At 68.4% G+C, this 16,968-nt stretch overlaps 1 protein-coding gene across 3 annotated transcripts in view; it reads left to right on the top strand.

Moving 5' to 3' along the window:
• The window catches only part of LOC119098506 (focal adhesion kinase 1), a 58,866-nt gene that overhangs the window by 16,007 nt on the left and 25,891 nt on the right, over positions 1–16,968 (top strand). The gene's annotated exons all lie outside the window — the stretch shown is intronic.

The following is a 16,968-nucleotide window of genomic DNA, read 5'->3' as shown; positions in this document are numbered from 1 at the left end:
GCAGGGGCGCGCTCAGGAGGGGTGGCGGCGGAGGGTGGCCTTTTTGTGCACATGGAAGACGATTCCGAGGGAAAAAATTACGACTCCCTTACTGACTCTGTGCGGATGTTAAGATGCCGTCCTCCTCCCCCTCCCTCACAGGACGAAATTTCTACGGACGCCCATGGCGCGGCGCGGTGACCCAGCACGCGCCGATGCCTCCCCCGGCCGACCCGCGGGGTGTTTGTGTTTGTGCAGGGGCGGGATGAGCCGACGGCGCTGGCAGGCTAACCGCGGAAGCGCAGAGAACAGGCTTAGGAGACGGGGCGGAAATAGAGCAACGGCGGAACATCGGGGCTGGGCGGCGTTTGTAGCGCCGCGGGAAATGCGCGCTCGTTCCAAACGTGGTGAGAAATTGAATATGTTTCCAGGGACGGGGCCCAGTGGTCGGCTGGGGGTCAGATCTGGATGCTGTCCCGAGCGTCGTGGCGTCGTGTTGACAGCGGGCGTAGCGGAAGGTGAGCCGGCGCGTGGTGTCGGCTGGTTTGGTGTGATCATTGTCTACCGCGCTGGCGCGCAGGAACAAGTGTGGCAGTTATTACTCGCCGTTGTGTTGTGGCGACCACATTACGACTTCATTTTGGAGGCTGGGATGCGCCGGTGAAACGCTGCTGTGCGTTGCTTGGCTCCGGGCAGTAAGTATTGCGTTTCACAAATTTGATATTGGGGTGTTGAGAGTCATTTGACACAATTATTTACGCTCCCGTCAGGAGCGCTGGGTCAGTATTTGCCTTACTTCCAGTAATATGGCATTCCAACGGCCCCGAAACCGGGTTTTCATCTTCTGTCGTATCTTTACACTAATGGAACCGCTTATCAAAATTCCGAAACCTTTCCAACCAACGGGAACTTCGTAGTTAACGTTTATGGCAAAGTGCAGTGAACTCGAGCGACATCGGCAACCTCCGAAAATGTGGGCACGAATTCCCGCCGCTCATTGGGAACAAAGGAGAGGTCACGGAGACGGCGTCACGAGCAAGCGGCCAGGAAGCGGACGCATCATCGGCTGACCCCGCTGCGTCTATGGCGATGACAACGCCACGACGACAGGGGGCGCGGGAGGACGAATGTGGCGCGAATACGCAGGGGCTGTCCCAGTCCCAGGACGACGGCCGCTTAGACGCCGCCGAGTCTGGTCTAGACTCCCGGTCGGAGAACGTGGGTGGGGTGTGGCGTCGTCGCGACAGTGCCTTGTCGCCCCTGATGTCACCGTATTGCCGTTGACCACTGCAGATGCACGGCCAAGGACAGCGGCGAGTTTGCCTCCTCGTTCTGGTTCGCTTCGGCGTCTGGTCTGCCGTCACGGGTCCCTGCCTGTCCTCTGTGGCCAGGTGCCGGGCCGTTTTCTCGCAGCGCCTGCGAATCGGGGTCTGGCTCAGTCAATCTGTTCACGCCGCGCGCGCAGCCAGGTGCTGGCGCCGGATCAGATCGGCACCGTTTGATCGTGCTGGGCGACTCGGCCTCGGGCGTAGCCCGGGGCGCCTGCTGGCTGACCTCTGACCTCTGGGTGCACGAGGGGCGTCGAGACCGCTTTGTCGGTGCCACTGCCCTTTAAGCCCGGCCCAGACGGTTCAGTGCCGCGGGCGATTTCGAAGCGCCCCATCAATCGGCTCCAGCGACGGTCACGCTCGACCGAAACTGCACCGCCAGCCGTCAGGTGACTGCCAGAGGGGGGGGGGGGTCACTGACCCTGTGACCCGACCGCCGCCGGGTCACGGGCGGGTGGTCCTGCTGCGGTCAGCTCGGGCCGACCCGCCCCGCCAGCTGCGGCCTGGTCGACCCCCGACGCGGCGCCGCTGCGACACTGCGGTCGGCTGTGGGAACGCGGCCCGGGGCCGGCTGGTGTCGCCCGCCGCCCGCCGCCCGCGGCCAGTCGGGCCCATGAATACGTGGTGTACTCTTCAGTGCCTGAGAGGCGTTTGGAGGTGCCGGTATGCAAATGCGATGTGCTGCATTGAAGTTCAAAGCTGTCACTCTTCTGGCAGAAGACGTTACTTGTAGACTGTTGATTAACAGCTGCAAGCTACGGCGGGTGATGATACGTAAGTAGCTGGTACCGCTCATTCCGACAACGAAATAGCGATCCATCCCGTCAGTGCACCCTCAAAGTGCCGGGTTTCCCGTTGAGAGCAAGGTTGCAGGATGCGGCAGTTCGTTGCCGTCCGTGGGGAAGGCAGCCGCGTCTCGCGGACGTCAGTCCCAGGCCACCCTGCCAGTGGCGGGCCGCGAAGTTTCGGCCTCCGTTGCCGCGGTGGATTATGGCTGACACCCGGTGCCATAGCTCACCGATAACCGACCGCCCCGGCCCAAACTCGGCACGCTCCGGCGAGGCTTCGCCGTCCGAAGGCGCTCAAGGAGGTTCGGCTCGTCGGCGGCCGTTACGGTCGTGACGGTGTGACGCCTCCGGCGGGAGCGTGACGTGCGTGTGACGCTGCGACGCGCCGCGTCACGGGCCGGCCCGAGCAGCCGCGCGCGTCACGTGACGGGCTCGGCGCAGCTGGCGGGGCGGCGAGACGGCCAGCCGACGCCGAAGCGGGGAAAGCGGGCGGCTCGCTCTCATAAAGTCAGCCCGACCCGGCAATTAGTGGACCGCTTAGTAAACGTAGCGTGATGGAATGGTGCGTGCGCGCCCGGCCAAACAAAGGCGCCGCCGGCGCGTGGGACCCCGCTCGGCCGCTGTCGGTCGAGATCGGTCGAGATCGCCGCCGGCGCCCGCTGCCCGCGGCACGAACGCGAAGCATCGTGGACGCCGCTCGTCGGACAGCGGTGCACACCCGGAGCCGACTGAGAGTGCGGGACAGCGCCGGCGTGTCGTCGGATGGCGTGCGGGCCGGCGGCGGCGGCCGTGCCGCCGTCCCACGGCCGCAGAAACTGTGCCGCCGGTGACGCAAGGCGGGCGCCCCGGGCGGCGCCGGCGTGTGACGTACCGGCGCGGACAATCGGCGCCGGGGCGGGGTCGCGGCCGCGCCGTCAGTTGTGACACGCGGCGGCCATTGGCGAGCTGGGAAATGTGACACGGCCCGACGGCTAATTCCGCTGTCGAGCCATTGTTCGCGCCGGGTGATGAAACGGCGTCGCTCGGAACGGGAGCAAGTGCCGCCGTTAGCGAGCCGCTGGCGTGAATGGCTGGCGTGAGCGTGGCCGAGCCGATAAATCGCGGTCGGTATCTGCGGACAGGTCCAGATTTGCCGACCGTAGGCCACCAGCGGGATCATTCGCTTCCATTCATTGGCGACGTGGATGGCGCGATGGCAGCGAGGTGGTGACGCCCCGCGGCACTGCTGCACGTGCACCTGCTCCGAGCCGCTGACATCGGCGGCGGCCGAGCGCCACATCAACAAAGCGTCGGCGGCGGCGCGGACGCAGCCTCCGCCGTGCCCGTGCGCCGGTCGGCCGCCGCCGGCGACACTAGCGCCGTCTACATGCCCGTCCGCCCGCGCACACACCTGGGCGCGCGCGCGCGCCGCCCGGCCGCCGCCAGTCTTCTGAGACGACGCGGCCCGGGCAGAGGAGGTGCAGCGCGCGCAGCCGGCCACCCGGCAGCGACCCGGCGGGATGTGCGCGACCGCAGCCCGCCGCCGCGCCGGCGAGGCGCCGCTGCCAGCGGAGCGAGACGAGCGGGCGTGCTGACAGCGGGTGCCGCGCGGACAGTGGGAGCGCCGCGGACGCGACGCGTCTCGCGCGCCGGTCCGGAGACGAAGGCTGCGCGCCGTGAACGCCCCGGGCGCGCCGGGAGCGGGGGGTACGAGCGGCGCGCGCCGCGCCATGGCGCCGGTCGCCGCCTGAGGCCATGCTGGCCTCGGTGGGGCTGGCCGGGGGCCCGGTGCGACGGGCGGCGGGCCGGCCGCCGGCGCCGCCCGGCCGCCGGCTCTCCATGCCGGCCGTGCTGCAGCGCCGCTGGCGGCCGGCCGGCCAGCGGCTCTCGGCCGTCTGGGAGCGACGGCCGCCAGCGGAGCCCGCCGACCACGAGTTCTACCCGGTGCTGGTGCGCCGGCGCCCGTCGCCGCCGCTGCCGCCGCTGCCGCCGTCGTCGTCGTCCTCGTCGTGAGTCCGGAGGTGGCTGGGTATGCTGATGACGACGGGGGGGGGGGGGGGGACGGGTGGGACAGGCGTGAGTACAGGTGATGAGGGGACAACAAAGCGTGTGGCGGGACGGGGACCGCCGGGCTTGGGTGTCGGTGACAGCGGGTGTGGAAGCCGATGACAAGTGTGTTCGTGCTGCTGACAGCCGCAGGTGTGACGTCAGGGTCGCAGGTGCCGGTGACGGGCGTGCGGCCGCTGACGAGTGCAGACACCGGCGCCAGAGCTGAGCCACTGGGCAGGGCGCTGCCGCCGACAACGGACGGGAAGTAGCTGGGTGGGCCTGCCAAGCCACTGGTTTATGAGGCGACGACGTGGGCGGCGAGCACGGGCGCGCGCCTGGGTGCGCCGCTGTAGGTGCAGGCTGTCGTGATAGCGCCGGATATGGTGGGCCTCAGCACCGGCAGGCTCCGGTGACCGGTGTGCGGGGTCGCGCCGGCAGCCGGGGACGGAGCGCGCCTCCGCGGAGCTCACGTCGCAGGCGCACGTCCGGGTGCGACGCCGCGGGCGCGGAGTCCGCGCCGCGCCGCACCGCACCGCACCCTGCCCGCGCGTGATAAACGGTGCGTCGCCGAGGCGCGATCGTTCAGCCAGATTGATGCGGGCCTCTGGCGCCGCCACTCGCTTCCGAGCCGGCCGGCGCGCCGCGCCGCGTGATGGAGCGCCGCGGCTGCCGACGTTCGACGCGGCGTGTCGGTCGCCGAACCTCCTCGGCTGTCTGACGCGGCTGCGGCGTGCCGCAGATCGGTGCGCGGAGCGCCGGGCGCTCGGTGGCGGGGTGACGCCGCGGCTTTGTGCCGGCGCGCGGGCCTCTGATGACGCCGGCTGCCGGGCGGTTGGCGCGGACCGGCGACGGTTTTTGTGGTGCGCCGCGGGTTTTGTCAGCGGTGGAGGCATCCACTTGGGCGTCTGGATCGAGACGGACCGGTGGGGGGGCTGGGGGCTCGCCGTTCGAGTTCGGGGACTGGCCGTTGGAGACAGTGGGATGGCCGTTGGGAACATGGGACTGGCCGTTGGCTGGCCGTTAGAGACCGAGATTGGTCGTCGACGACCGTTTTGTAGCAATGACGCGGTCGCGGAACGGCACCGGCGGGAGGCAAGGATTGGTAGTGGTTCCAGGGTCACTAAGTGGGGCAGTCACCAAGTTGCCATGTCACGGGTACGCAGGATGGGGGGGGGGGGGGGTCTGACGCATTGCACTGACGAAACCAATCGGCGGAGTCCACAAAGTGAGCAGATCGGCAGTGAAAACTAGGTCTGAACGCGCTTTTGTCAGTTTGTAGTCTGACGCAGTGCACAAACTGGACCGGCGGTGGCGAGAGCACACAGACCCAGACCCAGTTCGCAGACCCAGTTCACCGGGCCAGTCGGTCAGCGAGGCGAGGGGGTCTTGAGTGTGCATGCTTATGACGTGTGGCCGCCGACGCAGCCCACAAGCGGGGCCGGCGGCAGCGAGGACGCTGAGTCTGGCCAGCGGCATTTCCGGGCCAGTTTCGGCGTTGGCCTCTCAGTGGCGGAGCTCGGTTCGTATCTCGCACATCGGCCGTCCGGCCGCGCGGCTGCCCAATGGCCGCAGCGGCCAGCTGTGTCCCGGAAGTGGTGACGTCACATCTGCCCCTCTCGCCGATTCGTCTCCGGGGTCGCGCCGGGATCTGCTAGCGGCGGACTCGGTGCGGCCGGCACGCCCGGCTGCAATCTCATTAGTCAGGCCGGCTGGACATGGCGGGCTGCTGCGCGCAGACTCGGGCCGCGGCAGCCGCGAGCGGCGCTGCTGGAATCTCAGCTGGGCCGGCTGGACATGGTGGGCTGCTGCGCTCGGGCTCGGGCCGCGGCGCTGCGCTCGGGGCTCTCGGCCGCCGCGTCACGGCCCGGTGGGACCCGACCGGCGTCCGGCGTCGTGCACACGCCTCTGTCAGATGCGGCACGTGAGCACGTCACCTGCGCGGTCGGCGAGGGGAGTGACGCCGCGACAGAGCCGTGGCGGACAGCGGACCCGGGCGTTAGACAGCGCCACAGAGCCGGGCGGCGGGCAGCCGGCGCCGAGACGACGGCGGCTGGCCGAGAGCCGGGGACCGGTCAAATTAGCTCCGTTTTCAGGATTGGTTCCGTCTTGAGACGGAGGATGGCGATGGGTTGTCCGGCCGGTGTCGTCACGACGCTTGACAGCGAGGCTCACCAGCCCTAGGTCTCGGTGGTGGACACTCGGTGGTGGAAGACACTGTGTCTTACGCCGCTGACATTCCATTGTACAGGTGAGGCTGCGTTTTTATCACACGTGGACACCTCGGCTCGACCCTGGCGTCTCCAGCAGTCACCGGCCTCGGTGGCGTCGGCCCCGACAGTAACCGGGGCGCCGTGGCTGCGGCGAACGGTCGGCAGACGATTGAGAACGGTCGACAGACGGCTGAGAACAGTCGGCATACGGTCGGTAGACGATTGGCAGACGGTCGTGAACAGTGGGCAGACGATCGGGAACGGTCGACAGACGGTTGAGAACAGTCGGCAGACAGTCGGGAGACGGTCGTGAACAGTCAGCAGACGGTCGTGAACTGTCGGCAGACGATCGTGATCCGGCTGACACCGCGACCGCACGGTTGGCCGGCGCGCCCCAATGGCCGGCACTCCGGTCACGGTGGCGCCAGGTCACCGTCTGCGGCTCCATTGTTGCTCGTGTTTACGCCGTGGCTGAGGTCTGACAATCGCTTTCCTGGTTTGTTGACCTGGATACACTGAATGCATCGGAGTGCAGCGGCGTCACGGAGGCGGCGTGAACGGTGGCCGCGCCGACGGCCGGGTCCGAAGTTCGTGCCCTTCGCTGTCGCTCGCGCGAGCGGAGGCCGTCCAGCGGCGCCGCTGGCGCTCGTTCTGCGCCGCTGAGAGGTCGCGCGCCGCCCACGGCGTGTAATCGCCTCCTTTGTCCGTCCGAAGACAGATCTGGTCGTGCGTGCGGCCGGGCCGAGGTCGGCAGACCAATCGTGCTTACCTGGGCGCGGAAGGGCCGCAGGTGTTCGACGCTCCCCACGGCGCCGGCCGCCAGCCGATGGCGGGCGGCGCGGGACAGGTGCGTCGCGATCTGGGACGTCGGCGCGCGTGCGTGCGGGCCTTGAGCGCCGTGTTTGTTCCGGAGGGCGCACCGCCGTGGGATCGGTGTGTTTTTGGCCGTAAAATCCGCCGCCATAACGGTGGTGGATTCCTCAACACGCGCTATTGCTGGCACGCCGGGTGTGCGAGGACAAACATCTCAAGGGCGCCGTCGTCGACGGGGAACAGGCGGAGGTTCACATAGCTGGTGAGCCGCTCGGCGAGGCCGTCAGGCGGCAGCGTCCGCGCCCCGCCGGCAGTTTTGTCTGGGCTTGTCGCGTCGCGGTGGCTCTTCCGCGTTCTTTTACTGTACGCTGTGCCCGGCATCCGAGGGACACTCATTGCGGCGTGTCCCATGTGCGGTTGCCTCCACGCCCGCTCGGCGTCGTGGCTCTCGGCGAAGCGCCCCGCTCGGTCGGCGCCTCAGTGGGACAGGGTCGTCACGCCTCGTGGCCCCGCCGGGAATGCGCAGGTCGCCGCCGCACTCGCCGCGTCCACCTTTGCCGGCTCGGAACGCGGCGGCGGCGGCGGCGCGGCCGACGGCGCCGACGCGGGTAAATATACCCGCCAGCTGACTGCGCGGGGCGGTGCCGACTATCGACGTCAGGGGGCTGCTGTCGGCCGCGCGGCCCGCCGCCGAGCGAGCGTGCCGCCGTCGGCCGCCGCTCCCAGCGCGCCCGGGCGACCCGAGTGCTCGCGAGTGCCCGCGCGGCGCCGATGCTGCGGGCGGCGTGCGGCGGCGGGGTGACCGTGGGCAGGTGAGCCGGCTCCTGTCCTCGGGCGCCGTCGTGTTTGTCGACGCGGCGGCGCTCGCCGCTCGCCGCCGCGCCGTGCGCATTACGCCACCCGCTGGCTCCCACTAGATTAAACGGTAATGTATGTGCGTGCGTGAGCGACTGCTCAAGGCTGGCCCGGCCGGGCCAGCTGGCCGGCGGCCGGACGGGCGCCGCTCGTGTGCCGCCGCCGCCTCCGCCCGCCGCGGCGGCTGTGTGCGCTGTCTCCGCGCTGTGTGTGCGGCGGCGTCTTTTTTGCATCGGCGGCGCTCTCTGGCGGCTCGTTTGTGCGACCGCCGGCCGCTCTGTCATCGACGGCGGCGTGTTGACTCGGCGCGCGTCTTCCGCCCTTTTTGCCGGCGGCGCCGCGCGCGCGACTGTCGCCGCCACCGGCTGCCGCGGGTCGTCCCGGCGCGCCGTCGACGCCGCGGTGGCGCGTCGCCGGCGCGCCGGCCGCGCTAACCCAGTTCGGCGGCGCGCTGGCCGGGATGGCGGGCGTGCCGCGGCCGCCGCCGTCGGCAGCGGCGACTGGCCATCCGACGCCGCCACCGATCTGACTGGCCCCGCCCTCAGCGCGGGTCACGTCGCCAGGTCGGTGGCGGCGGGTCGCGCCGAGCAGGCGCCGGGCGGCAGCGCGACCCCGACAGGGGCCGGCCGAGCGCACGGACAGGGTGGACCGCGTGGCCACAGGGCGCGGCGGCCGGCCGGCCAGTGGGCGGCGGTCGGCGGCCCCGCCCGGCGCGCCCGCCGGCCGGCCGCCAGCTGACCTGGCGCCGGCCGCCGCCCTTTGCCGGCGTGCGACCGGCGGCGCCGCCGCGCCAGCGGCCAGCCCCAGCCCGACCTGCCGGCGGTCGCCGTCCTGCCACGTGCCGCTCCGGCCTCCGGTCGCCTGAGCCAGTCGCGTGCCAGCCGTTTTTGCCGTTGTGCCGTGTTTGGCCGGCGCGGCGCGGCTGCCCGCCGGTTTATTGTGAGCGGGCGGTGATTAGTGGCGCGCCGCCGAGCCGGGCGCGCCGCGGGACGCCGCGCAACGGCAACACGGGGTACGATCGTACGCCTGTGGAAGCGCAACGTGGGCGTGCGCTCCATGCGCGGCGGCGTGCGCCGATGAATTCGGCCGTTAAAGCGAACCCGTTCGGATAGCGGCAAACAACCCGCTTTGGATCCGGCAGTTATCGTGCTCGTTTTCATTAGGGCCGCCGATGAATCGGTGGCGGGGTCGTTAGATCTGCATAGGCTGGCGCGGCGCCTCCGCCGGCGGGCCGCCCCGGAGCGGCGCGGCCGGCGCGGCGCCGCATTGGCTGCGCCGGCCGCGCCCTCACTGCCGCCGGAGATTGATGGAGGACGTGAGGCGGCGGCGGCGGCGCCCGGGCGACCCTGGCGCAGCGGCGCCTCCAGTATTCATGCGGCTGGAGTCTCCAGCGGCTCGTGTACTGGCGTGTGGCTGCGGGTCCATGCGATGTATGTATGGCTCAGGCGCAGATCGTCATGTGTATGCATTACCTACCTCGGCTGGTGTCGCTGCTGTGTGCGCCGAGGAGGACGGGCCTGTGAGGATGGTCGTCGGCAGGTGGTGCAGCAGTCGTGTCGATCTCTGCACGGTGCGGTCAGCCGGCAGGTCTGATCCCATGATACGTGTGACCGGTTTGAACTTCTCGGATGCAACCCAGGGTCGCCCTCGACACGCCGCCTCCTCCGTCGATAAGCGCGCGCCGCCTTTGTGAGCCCGCGCCGACACGTGTGTGCCTCGTCTGCTCGCGCCGTGCCGCCTCCAGCGTGCGCTTCGGCGGAGCGCTGGCACCGGCGCGGGCCCGGCGCGGGCCGGGCCGGAGCCAGGTGTGAGACGGACCGGGAAGGCCGATTAGTTCATCCCGGCGCCGGCTCGGCCGGTCGCGGGAAGCCGCCCGGTCGGCTGCCGGCGGTCGACGCCCGCCCGGGCTGCCGGCCGGCGGGCGGCGCCGCTACTGGGGCGGCGGGGCGCGCCTGCGGGTCACGCGGGGTGCGCGGAGAGGTGGGGAGCACCCGTTTGTGGTTACTTCGAGTGGGATGAGGCTAGGCGAGGCGGTGTGCTGAGGGGCTGTCGGGGGGGGGGGGGGGGGGGCGCTCAGGTGTCGCTGACGCGTGGCTTCCGGCGCTCGGGGTTGCGGTGAGCGTTCACTGGAAGCCTGGCGCGGGCGCATTGAGGTCGCGTTGAGAGCTCCCCCCCCCCCCCTCCCGCGTTAACGTGAACCACGTGATCTGAGCGTCACGGCCTGGGCCCGGCTGTTGTTTAGCTCCGTTTTCTGAAGTCTTGTCCAAGGAAGCCCTTCGACGCGCGCTTCCCAGATCAACTCTGAACTTAACCGTCGTGAGCAGGCCGTGTGGCACTCACAAGGCTCAACTGTCAATCGCTAGAAAATATCGTGACGCTAATGAGCTCAGTGGTTACATGCTTTGATAGCTAATCTAGCGGTCACTTTATTGCGCATTGTACAGTGTAAACACTTAGCTTGATGGGCGTGTTTGGTGATGGTTTGATTTAATCGGGACCACGTCCATGTCACGCTGTGTCGTGACTAACGTCGGCGTGCTGTAGGTGGAGTAATGGCTGGGCCCAACTCGTGATGAAGGGATCCCTGGGCCGATCATCGGCCGACGGAGCGCAGCCCGCCTGTGTGAGGAGGGGCACCGGAGCGTCTTCCTTGCCCTGACCTCGCCAGTTACACGCGTCGGTGAGCGGGCGCCCGCCAAGCACGGCGCTGAGCACAGGTCTCGTTTGTTCTGCGACGGGTGGCGCGGTCGGGATCGTGTTCGCCGCTGCCGCCGGCGCGCGGAATTCGATGACGTATCGGGCCGCGACGCCGCCGTCGACAGCGCGCTGACGGATCGGCGGCGGCGGCGATGTCCGCTGACGGATCGGCGGTGACGACGCGCTCGCCGACGCGTGACGTCACGGTGTCACCGCCGGTCCAGGGCCGGCGGCGGCGGCGGGCGCGGGCGCGAAGCGAGTTCGACAGGGCCGGTCGTCACTGGATTGGGAGGCAGCCAGTCGGCCGGCTTCAGGACGGCGGTGGGAGTAGCGGATCTGTCGATTGACAGCTGTCGTGGTCGAATGCCGCGAAGGAAGTGGGAGGATGAGAGGCAGTTAATTGGCCGCCGGTGTTGCACCAGTCACCGGAGGTCAACCTATCGGGATGAGGATGTGAAAGCGGGATGAGGGCACTTACGGGCATGGCGCCTGCCAGAGGTCACGCCACCGGGCTGTCGGAGGCCCATCGGTGGGTGCGGCATTTGCCTCGAGCTGTTCCCACAATGAATGGGAGGTGGGGCCGGCACTGGCCCGGGGACGTCCCCTGGCGGGGTTGTGCCTTGCGCAGCCCGGCGCTGGAGCCGCTCGTGATGTGGTGCACTGTCTCGTGATGCGGTGCACCGTGTCGGTGCGTGATAGGGAGCTGAACAGTCGAACGTCACGGGCACTGACGCAGCACTGGTGACCGCTGGCGTCGTGGCGGTGATGGAGTAGGAGCGAAACGCTACCGGGGGTTGTTGGTTTTCCCGGCTGGAGTCGACTCGGTGCTCAGCTGTGTGTTGCAGGTGCAAGAGAGCGTAAACAGCAGAAGTTATTTGGGTCTGGGTGTGGGAGATTGTGACCCAGTTCACCATAACAGTTATACGGTCCGTAAACAAATCGAGATGGTTATTCAGATGAGCACCGTAATCAGTTTAACTCCAGTCTGCTGGCAGCGGATCTGCCAGCAGAGCACCGGCCGGGGGCTGCGCGCCCGTGTCCAGTAACAGTTGGCTTCGCTTCTAGCGCGAGACCCTAGCTCAGCCCGCTGTACCCTGTTAGCTCTCCGCGTTTACTTGCTTGTCCGGTTGCTCCCTGTCCTCTCTGGACTCGACCTGTCACCACCGCGTTCGGTAACAGCCGCCTGTCCATCACGCCCGTCGAACTGTGATCTCCAGCCGCACGCCGCCGCCGGGCGCGACAGCAGCGCCGCTGCACGCCCTCACGTGCGGCGCGGCGCCGCCGCTGGAGCGCCCAGCACGTACGGCGGACCGCTGCTGAGACCCAGCACGTGACGCCGGCCGCCGCCGGGCCCAGCGGGCGCCGTCGGCCCCCCGCCGGCGCCGCGTGTCGACCTGACGACGGGCCGACAGCCGGAAGGCACGGCACGAAACTCGAGCGCGGCCCCGGCGACTAATGGGCACCGGCGCTGACATGCGCCGCCCCCCGCGCCGAGAGAGGCGCACGCAACGCCGCGTCGCCACGCTCCAAGGCTGGGGTCGTTTGTCAGGTGGCGGAGTCGCCGCCTTTCTCCTTTATGGCGTCCATTTCCTCGAGGATTTCGGCGGTGCTGAGCCCGCGCCGCGCCGCAGGGGAAGATATTCACGTAATTGGTCGCGGGGTTACTTAATGCTCGGTCGTAAAGCGGGCGAAAGACGGGAGAAACGCCGCTTGTTGTTGAGGCGGGGTGACAGATGGTGTTGAACTCTGGTCCGCCTCCGACGGTCTTAAACGTGGGTGTTTAATGTCGTAGGTCCTGTGACTTAGTTCCGTTCGTGGCAACACTGGCAAAAAGCGCGCAACTTTTTGATGTCGGTGTAGTCGTTTGATGTCCTGTTTTTTCACCATATTTATGTTTCGGTATGTGATTCGGGCAAACGTATCAGCACAATCCAGGACATAAATAACTTGTTCTTATGTGCTTCCCTGGCCAAATCCTAGCCATTATGACCTTGCATGACCCAGCCCCGCGATATGCATATCGTGGCGGATCGGCGGTGCTGGGGCCGGTGGTTAGGGCTTCTGAGCTGGAGGTTGGAGGCATGGCGGCCATTGCAGCCTTATGCGCAGCGTCATGTGACGTGCAGCACATGCCTAGGCCATCCATGCACTTGTGTATGTGAAGATATGTGTTATCTGCGCGTATCGCGGCGTCGGCTGGTCGTCCGGCTTCCCTACCCGGACCGCGCCGGCCGGCCGCGTCTCCGGGGGGCCAGAGATCACCCCGCGACCGCGGCGGACCGCTTCCACCGGTCCCTCGCCGCCCGGACCGCGCGTGGAGGCCGCGATCGGGACCGGATCGGGACCGGATCGGTCGACACGCCGATTGAAGGGAGCGTTTCCCAGCGGTTGTGGCATGCGGTAATTGGCGCAGGTGGGCCGAATCGGCGCGAGGCTGCTTGTAAACAGCCCGCGCCGGCCCCTTAAAACCTGTTAGCTGCATTGATCGGGCGTGGATCGAGTGCGATTCGTCACTGATTGGATCGGCCGCGACGTGTAAGGTCCTATTAGGGCAGCCGGAAAGACGAAATACGGCGCCGACGCGATTGGGCTGTCAAAAACGGCCACTTCGAAATGGAGGGGTAGTAAGTCGGTGGCTCTGGTCGCGTCCAGTGCCTCTGTGCGGTTGCGGTTTAAGGTGCTGGCCTTGTCGTTGGCTAGTGACGCGGCTGGAAATGGGAGAGTAGAAAGTAACTAGACAAAACAATCACGAAAAGGCCGGAAAGTGGGAAAAGAGACGAATGGCGTCTGTCTGGGAATTGTCGAGAGCCCCTCCACACCTAGAAGACACCTAAAACCCAAGAGCAGGACCGCTGCCGTGCTGCCGCAGCTCGACACGTCTCATAGGACGGGACATACCGGACTGTACCGGCTCGTGATGCCCGCTGCACCGCGGCACCGGCGACGGCCCGGTCGTTGGCGACACGGCGGCGGCAGGTGGGCTCGGCTCTGTGCGCTCCGTATTTGGACGTCAGCTGCTCGACAGTCCGGGCGTCCGGCGCCATCAGAATGCCGGCCGCGCCTTCGCCCTGGCCTGGTACCGGGGTCACCGAGCAGGCGGCCCGGATGCCGGCGAAGGGGGCTCGCGCGCGGAGCGAACGGCCCGGCCCGCCGCCGCCGGTCGCCGTGTCGCCGCGCGGACTCCGCGCAGGGAATGCTCCAGAGACGCTCCGAGCGCTGGCTCGCGTCGTTCGCACTGCCGTGGAAAGCCCCAGTCGTGGCCGGGCCGGGCTGATAGCAGCCGTTCTGCATGGCTGATCGTCCCGCCGCCGGAGCGCTTGTCGTCGGCCGCCGGTCGCTGGTCGCGCGGGCTTCGACACGCGGTCTCGTGCTGTCGGGGCCGGACCGGGACGGGGACGTCCGACCCGGCGGCCGCGGCACGTCCGGCTCCGGGACCGGTCGCATCCTGGAGCAGGGGGACGCCGGCGGACGGGCGGCGAGGGCGCTGGACGCCGCGCCGAGATGGTCCGCACCGGCGCCGGCGCCGGCGGGCGGGCGTCGCACCCTTCCGCGCGCCGGCGCGACTCATCCCGATGAGGCGCCCCGGGCTCGTAGATGGCCTCCGACCCCGTCAAGGTCGTGCGCACGTGGACGTCGTGTGGATCTTCCGGGACGGTGCGGCGGCGGCGCCCGGCGGCCACGCAGCGCGGGGCGCGCGGGGTCGGGAAGGGTGCCGGCCTCCTCCGGCCGCGGCAGGACTGGCTCAGTGACGTCACGCGGCCGTCAGCTGGCGGCGCGGCAAGGTCAGCTGATGGCGTCGCGTCGAGCCATTACTGATGGCGTCCCGCCGACGGTCCCGCAGCGATGATTGCTGTTATGCCGACGTTTGGACGACCCGGGCCTGTGTTTACATGGCGAGCGTGGGCTGGTGATTTTTTGTCGGGTGTCCTCCGCCGTTTTTACTCATTTATCTGGCCGTAATCGCTGGGACGATCGGGCGCGGTCGGTTATGTCCGAGACCTTGTGCTGAAGGTGAATATCGGCCGAGAGCGGCGCGCCTGAGTGGCATGCAGGGACGTGCCCCGAGTACGCGCCGCCAAAAACAACCCGCGGACGTCCGTCAAGTGGGCTGGCATTGGGCGCTTGTGGGCTCTGCTCTGGGCCCCTTGTGTTGTTACACCTTTGGGCCGATCTGATGAAAGCTATGTCTCACATCCCTATGCCGCGACACGTTCGTTATCATTGGCATCGCCTCCGCCCAGAAGCTGTGATCAGCATGGTTCCATGTAGTCGCTGTCTGTTCTGCTCGCCGCGCCGGAAAAAAGCAGCAAGTCGTCATGCGCCCGTCCCCATTCCCCTTCATGTCCATGTCCCGAGCACCGCCTCTCGTTCTGATATCGTCGTATCTCTGAACTCCTCTGCGCGCTGTGCCAGACGCTGACCGTTTCCAGACACCAGCGGTTCTCCCTTTCCTTGACGTTGTATTCGCTGCCCGCGTCCCCTCGCCTTGCCCTCCCCTGTCCCTGACACGGCCTCCCTCTCCACCAATCCCAGCGCCGTGTCGGGCGTCACCCGGCGCACATTAGTCCCTGTCCCTCCCCTGTCCCTGACACGGCCTCCCTCTCCATCAGTCCCAGTGCTGTGTCGGGCGTCACCCGGCGCCCATCCGCCCCTGTCCCTCCCCTGTCCCTGACATGGCCTCCCTCTCCATCAGTCCCAGTGCTGTGTTGGGCGTCACCCGGCGCCCATCCGCCCCTGTCCCTCCCCTGTCCCTGACATGGCCTCCCTCTCCATCAGTCCCAGTGCTGTGTCGGGCGTCACCCGGCGCTGCCCATCCGTCCCTGTCCCTCCCCTGTCCCTGACATGGCCTCCCTCTCCATCAGTCCCAGTGCTGTGTTGGGCGTCACCCGGCGCCCATCCGCCCCTGTCCCTCCCCTGTCCCTGACACGGCCTCCCTTCCCCATCAGTCCCAGCGCCGTGTCGGGCGTCACCCGGCGCCCATTAGTCCCTGTCCCTCCCCTGCCCCTGACATGGCCTCCCTGCCCATCAGTCCCAGCGCAGTGTCGGGCGTCACCCGGCGCCCATCCGTCCCTGTCCCTCCCCTGTCCCTCACACGGCCTTCCTCCCCATCAGTCCCAGCGCCGTGTCGGGCGTCACCCGGCACCCATCCGTCCCTGTCCCTCCCCTGTCCCTGACATGGCCACCCTCCCCATCAGTCCCAGCGCCGTGTCGGGCGTCACCCGGCGCCCATCCGTCGACGCCTGCCGTGGCCGCTGGCAGCGGCCGGCCGTCGTCCGTCCAGCCGACCGAAATACGCCGGCGGCGGTTGGCAGAGGCCGGCGGCCGGCCCCGCGCCCCGCGGGCGGCCACAGCGCCGCTGCCGAACGGGCCCTGACGTGGAGGCGTGGCTGGCGGCCGGCGGGGCGTGGCTCGGCTGGGTTCGGGCGGACGTGGCAGAGCTGCGGGAACCTGGTCGACCGGGCTGGCTGACCGGTGCCTGTGCGCGGGGCGACGTGCCGTCCGCTGACCAGGGTTCATGGATTTGTTTGGGGACGCGAGGACGTCGCTCGAGTTAAGCCCGTGCCAGGCTGAGGCTCTGAGTCAGTGGTGGGTGGAGATGTCTTGGCTCGAGCCGGAGGCGGACAGAGCATCGGTGTCACGAGCCGATGACGGGCGAGGACTCCCTGGCTCCAGATGCTGACAGGCGGAGACGCCGCGACCCCAGCCAGCGGTGCCGCCTGACCGTGCGGCCCGCGCCGGCGACGGTGGCCGTACTGTCGCGCCGGGTGTGGCTGGCCAGCCGGCCCTGGCCCTGGCAGCGGTCCCGGCGGGCGGCGGCGGTGGCCGGGCAGCCGCGGCCGCCCTCTGCAGGACGCTGGGAGGCCGACCGTGTATGTGGGATGGATAGTCAGCGATGGAGGGCGGCCGGGCTTCGGACGCGTCCTGGGTTATCGCCCGGCGGGCGGCGGCGGTGGTCGGCTCGCCGGCCAGCTGCTGTGTCGACGGAGGAGCCTGACTGTCGGATAAATAAACAGAGGAAGAGAACAAAAAACTTCGTCTGGGAGCGCACGTCGTCTGTAGCGTACAGTAACACCAAGCTCTAAAGCGATCGAACGTAGTCCAAAGCACAGCGCCTGCCTTGTCCCTGGAATGTCTGACGCGACCACTACTGCAAGCACAGCACTTGACGCAGTCCACTTTGGATAACACGCTGTGGTCCGCCGGAGTTTGTCGTGCGTCCCGACCGACCTCTGTCCCGGCGCAGGCCTGGCGGCGTCGCACAAGTCACTT

The sequence above is a fragment of the Pollicipes pollicipes genome, unplaced genomic scaffold, assembly GCF_011947565.3.
Source record: "Pollicipes pollicipes isolate AB1234 unplaced genomic scaffold, Ppol_2.1 Scaffold_4740;HRSCAF=5597_pilon_pilon_pilon, whole genome shotgun sequence".
Taxonomy (NCBI): Eukaryota; Metazoa; Arthropoda; class Thecostraca; order Pollicipedomorpha; family Pollicipedidae; genus Pollicipes; species Pollicipes pollicipes.
The sequence above is the reverse complement of the archived record's forward strand: the minus strand, read 5'-3'. Positions and strand labels throughout refer to the sequence as shown.